Consider the following 14803-nt stretch of genomic DNA (forward strand, 5'->3'; position numbering starts at 1 on the left):
CTCCACCTGTCAGGAAAGGACTTGCGGGGAGGTGATTGGAGCATGGGGGCGGTTTCTCCCATGCTGTGCTCGTGATAGTCAAAGAGTTCTCACGAGATTTGATGGTTTTATAGGTGGCGGTTTCACATCTCCATCCCTCTCTCACCTGTGGCTATTTAAGACTGCCTGCTTTTTCCTTCCATTTCCTTTAGTTGGGCGTCAGCAGCCTTGGGCTGAATATTGGTAAGTTTCTCCAGTATTAATGGCGTTTTGCTAGAGAGTATGTCACAGATTTCTGGTGCAGGAGAGAAGGTCAATGGTAAGATGCCACATGGTGATGCAAGAGCTCATTATGGGGACGTTATATTCATGTAGATTCCACTGGCTTGCTTGTGAAGAATGGGAGGGTAATTCCTACATTGCAGTAGGGGATGAAGCCAGATAAATACAGTCATGCATTGCTTAAAGACAGGGATGCCATCTGAAAAATGCATCTTTAGGTGATTTTGTCATTGTGTGAACATGATAGAGTGCACTTACACAAACCTAGGTAGTATAGCCTACTACATACCTAGGCATGCAGTATAGCCTATTGCTCCTAGGCTCCAAACCTGTACAGCACGTTACTGCACTGAATGTTGTAGGCAGTTGTAACACAATGGTAAGTCTTTGTGTATGTAAACATATCTCTACATGGAAAAGGTACAGTAAAAATAAGGTATAGGGCTGGGCACAGTGGCTCATGCCTGTAATCCAGCACTTTGGGAAGCCGAGGCGGGCAGATCACGAGTCAGGAGATTGAGGCCATCCTCACTAAAACAGTGAAACCCCGTCTCTACTAAAAATACAAAAAAAAAAAAAAGTTATCCGGGCTTGGTGGCGGGTGCCTGTAGTCCCAGCTACTTGGGAGGCTGAGGCAGGAGAATCACTTGAACCCGGGAGGCGGAGGTTGCAGTGAGCCGAGATCACGCCACTGCACTCCAGCCTGGGCGACAGAGCAAGACTCCATCTTAAAAATAAACAAATAAATAAGGTATAAAAGATAAAAATTGGTACACCTGTACAGAGCACTTACCATGAATGAAGTTTACAGGACTGGAAGTTGCTCTGGGTGAGTCAGTGAGTGAGTGGTGAGTGGATGTGAAGGTCCAGGACATTGTTGTATACTACTGTAGACCTTATAAATACTGTGTATTTAGTTTACACTAAGTTTATTTTTAAAGTATTTTTCTTTTTTTAATTTTCTTTCTTTTTTTTTTTTTTTTTTTTTTTTTTGATTCGGAGTTTTGTTCTTGTTGCCCAGGCTGGAGTGCAATGGCACAATCTTAGCTCACCACGACCTCTGCCTCCCGTATTCAAGCAATTCTCCTGCCTCACCCTCCTGAGTAGCTGGGATTACAGGTGTGTACCACCATGCCTGGCTAATTTTGTGTTTTTAGTAGAGACGGGGTTTCTCCATGTTGGTCAGGCTGGTCTCCAACTCCCGACCTCAGGTGATCTGGCCCCCCTTGGCCTCAAAGTGCTGGGATTACAGGCGTGAGCCACCACACCTGGTCTGCATTTTTCTTTTTGCAATAATAAATTAATCTCAGCTTACTGTATCTTTCTTACCTTATAAACTTTTCAATTTTTTCAACTTTCTGACTTTTTATGATAGCACAACTTAAACCCACTGTACAGCTCTACAAAAATATTTTATTTCTTTTTTTTATTATTATTATACTTTAAGTTCTAGGGTACATGTGCATAACGTGCAGGTTTGTTACATATGTATACTTGTGCCATGTTGGTGTGCTGCACCCATCAACTCGTCAGCACCCATCAACACGTCATTTACATCAGGTATAACTCCCAATGCAATCCCTCCCCCCTTCCCCCTCCCCATGATAGGCCCCGGTGTGTGATGTTCCCCTTCCCGAGTCCAAGTGATCTCATTGTTCAGTTCCCACCTATGAGTGAGAACATGCGGTGTTTGGTTTTCTGTTCTTGTGATAGTTTGCTAAGAATGATGGTTTCCAGCTGCATCCATGTCCCTACAAAGGACACAAACTCATCCTTTTTTATGGCTGCATAGTATTCCATGGTGTATATGTGCCACATTTTCTTAATCTAATCTGTCACTGATGGACATTTGGGTTGATTCCAAGTCTTTGCTATTGTGAATAGTGCTGCAATAAACATACGTGTGCGTGTGTCTTTATAGCAGCATAATTTATAATCCTTTGGGTATATACCCAGTAATGGGATGGCTGGGTCATATGGTACATCTAGTTCTAGATCCTTGAGGAATCGCCATACTGTTTTCCATAATGGTTGAACTAGTTTACAATCCCACCAACAGTGTAAAAGTGTTCCTATTTCTCCACATCCTCTCCAGCACCTGTTGTTTCCTGACTTTTTAATGATCGCCATTCTAACTGGTGTGAGATGGTATCTCATTGTGGTTTTGATTTGCATTTCTCTGATGGCCAGTGATGATGAGCATTTTTTCATGTGTCTGTTGGCTGTATGAATGTCTTTTTGAGAAATGTCTGTTCATATCCTTTGCCCACTTTTTGATGGGGTTGTTTTTTTCTTGTAAATTTGTTTGAGTTCTTTGTAGGTTCTGGATATTAGCCCTTTGTCAGATGAGTAGATTGCAAAAATTTTCTCCCATTCTGTAGGTTGCCTGTTCACTCTGATGGTAGTGTCTTTTGCTGTGCAGAAGCTCCTTAGTTTAATGAGATCCCGTTTGTCAATTTTGGCTTTTGCTGCCGTTGCTTTTGGTGTTTTAGACATGAAGTCTTTGCCCATGCCTATGTCCTGAATGGTATTACCTAGGTTTTCCTCTAGGATTTTTATGGTATTAGGTCTAACATTTAAGTCTCTAATCCATCTTGAATTAATGTTCGTATAAGGAGTAAGGAAAGGATCCAGTTTCAGCTTTCTACTTATGGCTAGCCAATTTTCCCAGCACCGTTTATTAAATAGGGAATCCTTTCCCCATTTCTTGTTTTTGTCATGTTTGTCAAAGATTCTTTATATCCTTATTCCATAAGGTTTTTTCTGTTTAAAAAATTATTTTAGACAGGTGCCAAGATCACACCATTGCACTCCAGCCTGGGCAACAAGAGTGAAATTCCATCTCAAAAAAAAAAATTTACTTTCTAAACTTTTTTTGGTAAAAACTAAGACATAAACACACACATTAGCCTAGGCCTCCATAAGGTCAGCATCATCCATGCCACTATCTTCTACCTCCACAACTTGTCCCACTGGATGGTCTTCAGCAGCAATAACACGTATCAACCTGCCATCTCCTAAGATAGCAATGCCTTCTTCCAGAATACCTTCTGAAGGGGAAGCTGATCATCTCAGAAGACACAATCCTGAACCCCATAATCCCAAATGTGGAAATCCTGAAAGATCAAAATCTCAAAAATACAATTCTGGAAAATATAATTTAAAATTGTATCTCAATATATTTGTTTACATTTTTTAAAAGGATTTATTTGAAAAACAACATCATAGGCCAATTTACACAATAAAATAGGCTGTAATAGTCTACATATCTTGGCAAGCATAAAGTATATTCAGGTATACTAACAACAGTCATATGAGTATAACGGCTATGAGCAAAGTTACCATATAAAGAAAGACACATGCACACGTATGTTTATTGCAGCACTATTCACAATAGCAAAGACTTGGAATCAACCCAAATGTCCATCAGTGACAGATTGGATTAAGAAAATGTGGCACATATACACCATGGAATACTATGCAGCCATAAAAAAGGATGAGTTTGTGTCCTTTGTAGGGACATGGATGCAGCTGGAAACCATCATTCTTAGCAAACTATCACAAGAACAGAAAACCAAACACCGCATGTTCTCACTCATAGGTGGGAACTGAACAATGAGATCACTTGGACTCAGGAAGGGGAACATCACACACCGGGGCCTATCATGGGGAGGGGGAAGGGGGGAGGGATTGCATTGGGAGTTATACCTGATGTAAATGACAAGTTGATGGGTGCAGCACACCAACATGGCACAAGTATACATATGTAACAAACCTACACGTTATGCACATGTACCCTACAACTTAAAGTATAATAATAAATTAAAAAAAAACAAAAAACAAAAAACAAACAAAAAAAAGAAATAGGTCAAGAAGCAAAATGTTTGAATGCGTATTACTGTAGTTGGTAATTGTGTGCACCCAGCTTTATAACCGCAGTCATCTGAAATACCATGACAAACTAAATCTTTTGAGATCAATAAAAAATTTGATGGGTCACCACTGTATCATCACGGCATCAGTGACGCAAAGGGTCAAGATCTTGAGAAATTGTATCTTTCACAAATGCAGATGTATGAAAATATCTCTTCATACAGTGAAGAAGTTTTAACATTTGTTTGCACCCTTGCAATGCTTACACGCAAAGTCAATGTTGTAGTAATGCACTTTCGTGGAATAATATTTGCAAAAAATGCATAAAACAAGTTAGAACTCTCCAAAAGTCTTTATACAGTTTATACCTCCTGCATTGGAAATGATGTGAAGATGAAATACATAGCATAGTGGATTATAAAAAATAATGCTAATTTAAAATAGTAAAAAATTAACAACAGAAAAGAAAAAACTAAGAAGAAAATTTAACATATGAAAAAGGGTATGAAAAAGATTACGGGCAATTGCGTGGAGATATTCCATAAGAGCTAGCTGACTTTCATAATTAACTATATTTTGATATCTTGCATCACAAGAGGTGTGTGTGTGTTTTTTTTTTTCTTTTAGGGCATGACTCTCCTGAGATAATATGTTCACATTCATTTTCTATGTGGTGCTTCTCTGTTGGAGTCTTCTGATTCAATATACACCAACGTGAGTATTCCCTGTTAAATGTTCTCATATTCTGTGCCATGCTTCTAAATTGTTTTGGGAAAGTGGAAATCCATTCCACAGGCACTCATACGCAGACCACAGATTTGGTGGAAACAGTATTGGTAAGTGAATGGAATCACTGTTGCTTATGTGTCTTCTTATGCTACCATACACATGATTCTTTTGAACCAATCAGTAACTTTGTTGACTTCTTCAAGCAAATGTGGCTTTAATTCATTGAACGTTCCTGGAATGTCATCAGATAGAGGGGATGTCAATGCAGGCAAATGATGTGTTTTTAAGATGAAGTTTTCATTGTTGCTGTATTGCATGGCCAGTCCATACTCATCTGCATTTTCCGCCAAATGCATTGGGCTAAATGGAAAACACAAACTTTATTGGTAACACTTTGAACTTTTAGAAGCCTTGATTACACCTAATTATAAATCTGTAATTATGTGTGGGGATTCAATTAAAATCCATTTTTTTCTGCATAAAGCCAATAACATGGTAGCATTCCTACCAAACATGATGCAACTATCCGGTGATTGTGAATTTTTGAGATTTTAGACACTAGGGATGTTAATCTTTTAGGATTTCAATATTTGGGATTACAGTATTGGAGATTGTGTCTTTCAAGGTAGAAACTCCTTTGGAAGAACCTGCCTGAGGCTCTTCTTAAGGAGGTGTCACTGTTTGAAGAAATGTATCCGTGGTGTTTTGCTTGGCTTGTTTCTCTTTCCCATTATAAATTTGCGTTCAGCAGATAAAGAACCATAAACATTCCTCTGTATTCGTGAAAACCTTGCATTGTTGGGGTCTCTGTTTTCAAATCTTTAAAGCACTCGTTAGGGTCTGCAAATGCTTCTGCTAAATCCTTCACTGTGAATTTTCTTGGGGGTTCTTTTTTTTCTCTCTCACTTGGAGTTTCCTTTTCTCTTGCCTCTTCTCCAACTATGTTCTTGTTACACTTCCAGTAGCTCCTTATTATTCAATTCCTCAGGACCTTTAGGATCTCCTCAGTATCAACTTCCTCCATACCCAGGTTAAACTTGTTTGCCATCTCAACCCCAGCCTTGTTGGTTTTTGCAACCTCCTCATCCTTGGCAAATCCTTTGAAGCTGGGGATGAACTTCTTGAGTGTTATCTTTCAGGTGCCATTCATACGCTCCTTGACAGGATCACCCCAAGCCCAACAAAAAAAAATTTTTTTCTTTGATCTAGACTTTATTATTTATTTGCTTTCCTTTCTTTAATTTTTATTTTAAGTTCCGGGGTACATGTGCAGGATGTGCAGGTTTGGTTATATAGCTAAATATGTGCCATGGTAGTTTACTGCACCTATCAACCCACCACCTAGGTATTAAGCAAACATGCATCAGCCGTTTTTTCTAATGCTCTGCTTCTCCACACTGTACCTGCTGACAGGCCCCAGTGTGTGTTTTCCCCTCCCTGTGTCCATGTGATCTCATTGTTCAGTTCCCACTTATAAGTGAGAATATGTGCCAAACAAAATTTTCGATGCAGTCATAGATGTTGTAATCCTTCCAGAATTGCATCAGTGTCTTCCAGTATATTTAGTTGCAGCAGTAGCCTGGGAAAAGGTCCTCTCCACGTAGGAGACCTTAAAAGCTGCTACTCCTTGATCCATTGGTTGGATCAAAGGGGTGGTGTTTGGAAGGACAAACAACACCTTGATATTGGAAAGAAAGAGGATGTGTGGCAGCATTATCAACAATAAGCAAAATCTTGAAGACTGTTGTTCTCCAGATAGTAATTCTCCAATTCACTGATACAGCAATTTAGAAGTGCATCTTGGAAAAGGAGCTGAGTCATCCGTGACTTTTTAGTGCTCCTAGTACACTGGCCATGTGTGCTTATTGATACGCTTGAAGGCCCTTGGGTTCTCACAGTGCCAGACCACAAAGGGTTACAATTTGTAGCCTGTACCATTCTTCCCAAGCAAGACTATTATCGTGTCCTTACAAGCCTTGAAAGCAAATATTGACTTGGCCTCCTCGTGTATAAAAGTCATTTCAGGCATCCCTCCCCAGAACAGGGAGGTTTCATTCATATTGAAGATTTGCTCTGGCAAGTAATTTTCTTCCACAATCAGCTTGCTAGAATTTTCAAAATTTCATCTGCCTTCACGTCAGCATGCACAGACTCACCACTTACTTTCACATATGTCATGAATAATGATTCTTTAAACCACCCAGGGCTGGCAGTAAATGCAGCATGGTAGTTGCATACAGCCTTTTCCTTCAACTCCTCAAAAAACTTTTCGCTTTGGCCATGATCGTCATCGTGCTAAGAGGGATACACTTCGGTGTCTGGTCCTCAATCCAGGTCATTAGAAGTTTCTCCCTATCTGATATGGGCCTCTCCCGAATTGTTGTCAGCCTTGTTGTCATCAGTGAAGCAGATCCTTTAACAGTTTCTGTCCCTTTGTTCTTGTTCTTCAAGATTGTAGCTATGGTGGAATGGGACTTTCCTACCTGGCAAACGATAACCATCACTGATTTTCCACCTTTGTAGTCCATCATCACTTTTAATTTTGTTTCCAGGCCAGTCACTTGATGTGTCCTCTTACTGACAGCATTAGCCATAAATTTTGCATGCCTAGGGCCCCATGGTGAACAAAACAACACCAGATTAAATCAAGCACAACAGGAAATAATGGAATCAAGAGATTGTAAAGAGAGGTATAAGGGTGCTGCCCATGTAACACGGCATACTGTTTTACAGTAAAAAAGCAAACTTTTTAGAAATAGGAGTGTACTCAAATCACAATAAAATGTATAGGATGGTAAAGACGTAAACCAGTAATATAGTCATTTATTATGATCAGCTGTTATGTATTGTACATAATGAAATGTGTGATTTGTTATATGATTAGTGATACAGTAGGTTTGTTCACACCAGCATCACCAAAAACGTGAGTAGTGCTGTGATATGTACTGTGATATCATGATGGCTACAGTGGGCAAGAGGAATTTTTCAGCTCCATTATAATCTTGTGGGATCACCATCCTATATGTGGTCCATCACTGACCAAAATGGCATGCGTTATGCAACACGAGAAGGTGGTGGTGGTGGTGGTTTTTGTCTTTGTTACTGGAGGTCTGTTTTGAATCCTAGTTGAGCTGTAAAGCCCTGAGAAAGTCTGAGGACTTGACAAATAGGAATAATAACATGTGTCCCACAAAAGAGTTATCTGAGGGTTAAATAAAACTATTAAGGTTCAGATACAATTCCTGGACTACAGAAGATGTCAGTAACTTATATAGGGCAGAAGAATTATGCTTCTTTTAAACAGTTTTTTTTTAATTTTTACAACTTTTCACATACTTTTAGCTTCTAATATCCTATTGATGAATAATTGATTTCTTTTAAAAAATGAGATATTTTCTTGAAAGAAAAGAGGGAAAAAATTAAAAATCAAATAATATGGTTTTCTCTTTGTTACACCAGAATTTTACAATTGGCCTCAAATGGTTAGTCTATTTCTTTCCCGTGTGTCTTCTTACAAACCTATCTGATGAAGTCCTCTTTGAAAGTGTGATCCTGGCACAGGAATAGATAGATAGATCAATGGAACAAAACAGCCCAGAAATAGATTCCAGTATGTATAAGAATTTAATGTATGATAAAGGAGACATTACATACCAATGTGAAAAGGAAGGATTATTTAACAAATGGTGCTGGGACCTCCTGATAGCAATTTAGAGGGAAAAATCTATTTTAAGCCCTTATTTCCATATAATGCAGAGAAATCAATTTTAGATGGGTTAAAGAATTAAATATAAAAATATCAAATCTTAGAAAAACTAGAGGGAAAAAAGGTGAATAAGAATTCAGTCTCCATAGGAGTAAGAACTTCCCAAGCTTAGAGCTATAGAATAAAACACAAAGGAGATCAACAGATTCAAGTGCTTAGAATTTAATTTTTTACATCCTAATACAGAGACATAGAAAAGCTGAAGTCAGACTTGAAATAGTTCTGGCAAATCTAAACAATGTGATAGCTCTTTCTTGTAAATGGCTTACATCCATCAGTATAAAAGAACACTAAGTTCTAGATCAATAAACGGGTGAAAACATTCGCAGAAATTCACATATAAAGAAAAGATACCTGATAAACAAGCATGCGGTAGAAGAGCTAAGCTCATCAGTAATTAAAGGAGTAATACATTTTAAGAATAAAGAATTACTTTTTTAAAACCATAAATTTGGCAAAATTAGTTTTACGTAAGAACGTTTAACGTTAGAAAAGATGCAGAGAAAATATCACACATATCTATTGCATGCAGTAGTATGAATTTGTGTAATACTTTATAAAAACATTTTAATTTGTACTAAGACACTTGGAAATATTTCAGCTAGTTTGGGGCTATATTTCTAATTTTCAGAAGATAAGCAATTTTTTTTTTAATTGAGATGGAGTCTCGCTCTAGTTGCCCAGACTGGAGTACAATGGCACGATCTTGGATCACTGCAACCTCCACCTCCCAGGTTCAAATGATTCTCCTGCCTCAGCCTCCCAAGTAGCTGGGATTATAGGCTCCTGCCACCATACCAGGCTAATTTTTTTGTATTTTTAGTAGAGACAAAGTATCACCATGTTGGGCAGACCAGTCTCGAACTCCTGACCTCAGGTGATCCTCCCGCTCAGTGTCCCAAAGTGCTGGGACTACAGGTGTCAGCCACCATGCCCAGCCGCAAAAATATTTTTAAATGTTAGGAAAAGGAAGAAACAGAAGAGGAGAGAATGAGCCATTGGCAAAAGATTCGCTGTAGCGTTATTTAAACTAATAAATAATTATAAATAACACTAATAGGAATAAAGAAATTGAGTCAATTATGATGCATTCACCCAGGCTTTGTATTGTATTACTACATGTATCAATCAGGGTTCTAGAAGGAAACAGATGATAAAGTCAAACTGGAATAATTTGATGCAAGTTCAGGAAATAATCTACGAAGAGTCTACAGAGAATAGGAAACCTTCTGAGTCTACAGAGAATAGGAAACCTTCTGAGTCTACAGAGAATAGGAAACCTTCTGAGATAGTGCTGTACCCCAGAGCTAGTAACAGGAGAGCTATCACTAGCTCTAAGCCTAATGAGGTGAGGGGAAAAAAGCAATTGCCAGAACTTGGAAAAAGAGTGGTATGGAGAGACCTAGTCGACCTTGACAGGGGCTGTGACTTCTTTAAACCAAGAGAGACACCATCTCAAAGCCACCCCACATGGAGCGATCCAGCAGAATAAATATTCTAATACCATTTCTCCTCTTCTCTCCAGTAACCAGCTCACGTCCCCCCATGCCAAGGCTGGAGGGCAGGTGCACATTTGAGGTCATCTGTACACATCAGCCTCCCAAGGCACAGAACAGGAAAAACAGCACACACAGATCGGGAGGGAGGGAGGGAAGACATCCAGTACAGTGGAGAAAAGCAGTGTATGAATTTGCTCTTATGATGTAATCTAAGATATTAAATTTGTTTGAGAAAAAGAAGAAATCAAAAAAATACAATAGCATGCTAAGATTTGCATTAAGGTCATACAACTGTTAGTAAATTTTTCCTTTTCTTCTTATTTTCCAAATTTTGGGGTTATTAAAAAGGCAAGAGAAGCCGGGCCCAGTGGCTCTTGCCTATAATCCCAGCACTTTGGGAGGCTGAGGTGGGCGGATCACCTGAGGTCAGGAATTTGTGACTAGCCTGACCAACATGGGGTGCCAAGACCAGCTCGGTCAGGGAGACCCTAGCCCGGCAGTACTAGAGGAATTAAAGGTACACACACAGATATATAGAGGTGTGGGGCGGGAAATCAGGGATCTCACAGCCTTCAGAGCTGAGAGCCTCGAACAGAGATTTACCCACATATTTATTGACAGCAAGCCAGTGATAAGCATTGTTTCTATAGATTACAGATTAACTAAAAGTATTCCTTACAGGAAACAAGGGGATGGGCAAAAATAAAAGGATGGATTTGACTAGTTATCTGCAGCAGGAGCATGTCCTTAAGGCACAGATCGCTCATGCTATTGTTTGTGGTTTAAGAACGCCTTTAAGCGGTTTTCCACCCTGGGTGGGCCAGGTGTTCCTTGCCCTCATTCTGGTAAACCCACAGCCTTCCAGCATGGGCATCATGGCCATCACGAACATGTCACAGTGCTGCAGAGATTTTTTTTATGGCCAGTTTTGGGGCCAGTTGATGGCCAGATTTTGGGTGGGCTCTTTCCAACAATGGGGAAACCACGTCTCTAATAAAAATACAAAAATTAGCTGGGTGTGGTGACACATGCCTGTAATCCCAGCTACTTGAGAGGATGAGGCAGTAGAATCGCTTGAACCCAGGAGGCGGAGGTTGCAGTGAGCCGAGATCGTCCCCTTGCACTCCAGCCTGGGCAACAAGAGCAAAACTCCCATCTCAAAAAAAAAAAAAAAAAAGCAAGAGCTGTTTTCTTTAAACTTTGCATTTTCAGCACAGGTGTTTAGCATATCACAAGCATTTGATAAAATTTAAAGAATCAGTCCTCTGAACCTCTGCAACTACTGTTCTCTGTCATATTGTTGGAAAGCTGTTGTCCCCAGTCGGAGACACACAAACCCTGTCCCCTACCATATCATAGCATAGTAGTGTTAACTCACTTTCACTTAATATTTAATTGTTAGCCATCACTAGCACCTTTTGCATTAAGGTATCTGGGGTCAGAGCTGAAGTAAATGAAAGAAACCATTTACTTCAGACATCTCACTCCCTGCCTCTATGCTGGCCACGATATTTAAGCTGATGATTACAGCCACCTTCTTCCACCACCTTTTTTTTGTTGTTGTTGTTTCTCTTACATTTTTCTAGTACCTCAGGAAGAGGGGGATGCTGACCAAACTTTTGTTTAGTGTTATCTGAGTCTCCAGAGATCTTACTTTATTAGATTGCCACAGTTTTCAATTAACCAAGATTGTTGCACAAAAAAGTAATAGGAGGCACCTTAGCAAATACACTGGATTCTACACATGACCTTATTGTGTAGCAGAAATCCAATTTCCAATGATAATTGAGATCGATCTTGTTGGCCAGCCTAGGGACCAGTCCTCTTTCTCTTGCCTTGTCAACATAATGAGTCCAAAAAGTCCAGAGGGCAAGCTCAGTGCACAAATCATCAGAACCGTGACTGTCTTTGGTGGTGGCACTGCTTCTGTGGTAGGAAACCTCCAAAACTACCAATCCTAAGGCTATCAGACAAGAAGCAAATGTTCCTTGAATGGGTTATTGGTCATAATAACATGAGCATCCACTCTCACCTCCATCTGAACTGATACATTCTGGCTATGTGTTTTAGCTACTGGTTTAAGTATTTATCACATCCTATAGGACAGTATCCCAACCACCCAGGATGCTCCAAGATGGTTCCATAGATAAGCCTTTAATTACTATATTAGGCCGTTCTTGCATTGTTATAAAGAAATACCTGAGACTGGATAATTTATAAGAAAAGAAGTTTAATTGGCTCATGGTTCTGCAGGCTGTACAGGAAACATAGATCCAGCATCTGCTTCTGGGGAGGCCTCAGGGGGCTTTTGCTCTTAGTAGAAGGCAGAGTGGGAGCAGATACATCACATGGCAAAAGTAGAAGCAAGAGAGAGACAGTAGGGGTTGAGGTGCTACTCACTTCTTTTTTTTTTTTTTTTTAATACGTTAAGTTCTGGGAAACATGTGCAGAACATGCAGGTTTGTTACATAGGTATACATGCGCCATGGTGGTTTGCTGCACCCATAAATCTGTCATCTACATTAGGTATTTCTCCTAATGCTATCCCTTCCTTAGCCCCCCACCCTCTGGCATGCCCCAGTGTGTGATGTTCCCCTCCCTGTGTCCATGTGTTCTCATTGTTCAACTCTCACTGATGAGTGAGAACATGCAGTGTTTGGTTTTCTGTTCTTGTGTTAGTTTGCTGAAAACAGTGGTTTCCAGCTTCATCCATGTCCCTGCAAAGGACATGAACTCATCCTTTCTATGGCTGAATAGTATTCCATGGTGTACATGTGCCACATTTTCTTTATCCAGTCTATCACTGATGGGCATTTGTGTTGGTTCCAAATCTTGGCTATTGTGAATAGTGCTACAATAAACATACATGTGCATGTGTCTTTATAGTAGAATGATTTATAATCCTTTGGGTATATACCCAGTAATGGGATTTCTGAGTCAAATGGTATTTCTAGTTCTAGATCCTTGAGGAATTGCCACACTGTCTTCCACAATGGCTGAACTAATTTACACTCCCTGCAACAGTGTAAAATCATTACTATTTCTCCACATCCTCTCCAGCATCTGTTGTTTCCTGACTTTTTAATGATCGCCATTCTAACTAGCATGAGACAGTATCTCATTGTGCTACACACTTTTAAATGACCAGCTCTCATGAGGACTCACTATTGTGAAGACATCCTTAAGCCATAAGGGATCTGCCCCCATGGTCCAAACACCTCCTACTTAACCACACCTCCAGCATTGGGGGTTACTCAACATGAGATTTGAGCAGGGACAGATATCCAAACTATATTAATAAACATGTCATCATTTCATCAAGCCAGTTGCTACTGACAAGTGGAGAACCTAGTTAGGTCAATGAAGATCATGGATATGTGTCCATGGCTACACTTTCTTGGTTATAAAATGACGTCCACGGCCAGAGGAGATGATGTGTCCAGATACCACAATATAGATAAAGCATTCTGTAATTTTGTACCAAGAATGTTGGTACTAGCAGAAGTTTTGGGGAGGGAATAAAATTCATACTTGGAATTTGTGCCTAAATTACTGTTAGAACAAATGGTTACCCTATTCAGGAAGGGAGGAGTGCAGTGATATCAACATTTTAACAGATAGCTGCCTGGTTTCCTCTGAATGGTGCCATATCCAGAGCTCAGAGTTGGCTTCTGATCCTGACAAGTTAGGCCCTCAGCACTAGCACAGCCAGACCGGTACTGATGAGGGGAAGACCATGATGCTGAAACCATGAGTGGGCTCCATCCCTGCTGCCATGCCCCTTTCTATATGAAGCTATTGAGCAAACCCTAAGGTATCTAGGAAAAGATATTGACTAATATACACAAAACATTCTTTCTGGTCCACCTGAGAATTGTAGAGCTTCCTCTACAATGAATGTGTCAGGTAGGAATTTGTGTAGACTATAACGGTCCTCACTCTCTTTATCTACCCTGGGAGGTCCAGGTCCATACCTCCCTTAGAGACCTGTTTGTCCCCAATCTTTAGATCTTGGATTTATTTTTCCCCAAGCAGCTAGCCAACCCATTAGTCACTGCTCATGGGTCAGTGTAAGGATTTCAGCATGAGGAGCTTGCTAAAATCTGATGTTCACATCATCTGCTGCGCAGACTATCTTCTTTCCCCATGGATTGGATAACCAGATGCAGAACCTGAGGTTCTGCTCATTTAAATATTTTTCTTCATTGATCCCTTTCAAAAAATATCCGGAGTGCGGCTGAAATGCGGCAGTCATCCATTTCCAGCTTATGCTGTCATACTTTGCAGATCTGTCGTTAAACCAGACCCATGCTTTTTCTTCCTTCATTAACCAGCCATAGAGAATTCCCCATAAAGCCGAAGGTGTGAATTGCGGGAGAGGAAGTAAAGCAGCAGATGAAATTCTAGGGAAGTCTGTCCCATCCATAAGTGCAATTTACTTCTATCTTCCAGAATAACTCAGGCCCAGTCTCATATATTCCATTTATACTTTATAATAAAATGCTCCAGTGTGAGCCAATTTTATGCTTCATTGTATCAAATAACACCAAGGTCACCATGAACAGCTTAGGTCTCATAGTCACTTGTTATCTCCTGCCTAGATATTCAGTCTCTACCAGGGGTCAGCAGATGCTTTTCAAATCGAAAATAGTAGTCCCAGAAGAAGGACTCATTA

Source organism: Macaca nemestrina, chromosome 15, assembly GCF_043159975.1.
Source record: "Macaca nemestrina isolate mMacNem1 chromosome 15, mMacNem.hap1, whole genome shotgun sequence".
NCBI lineage: Eukaryota > Metazoa > Chordata > Mammalia > Primates > Cercopithecidae > Macaca > Macaca nemestrina.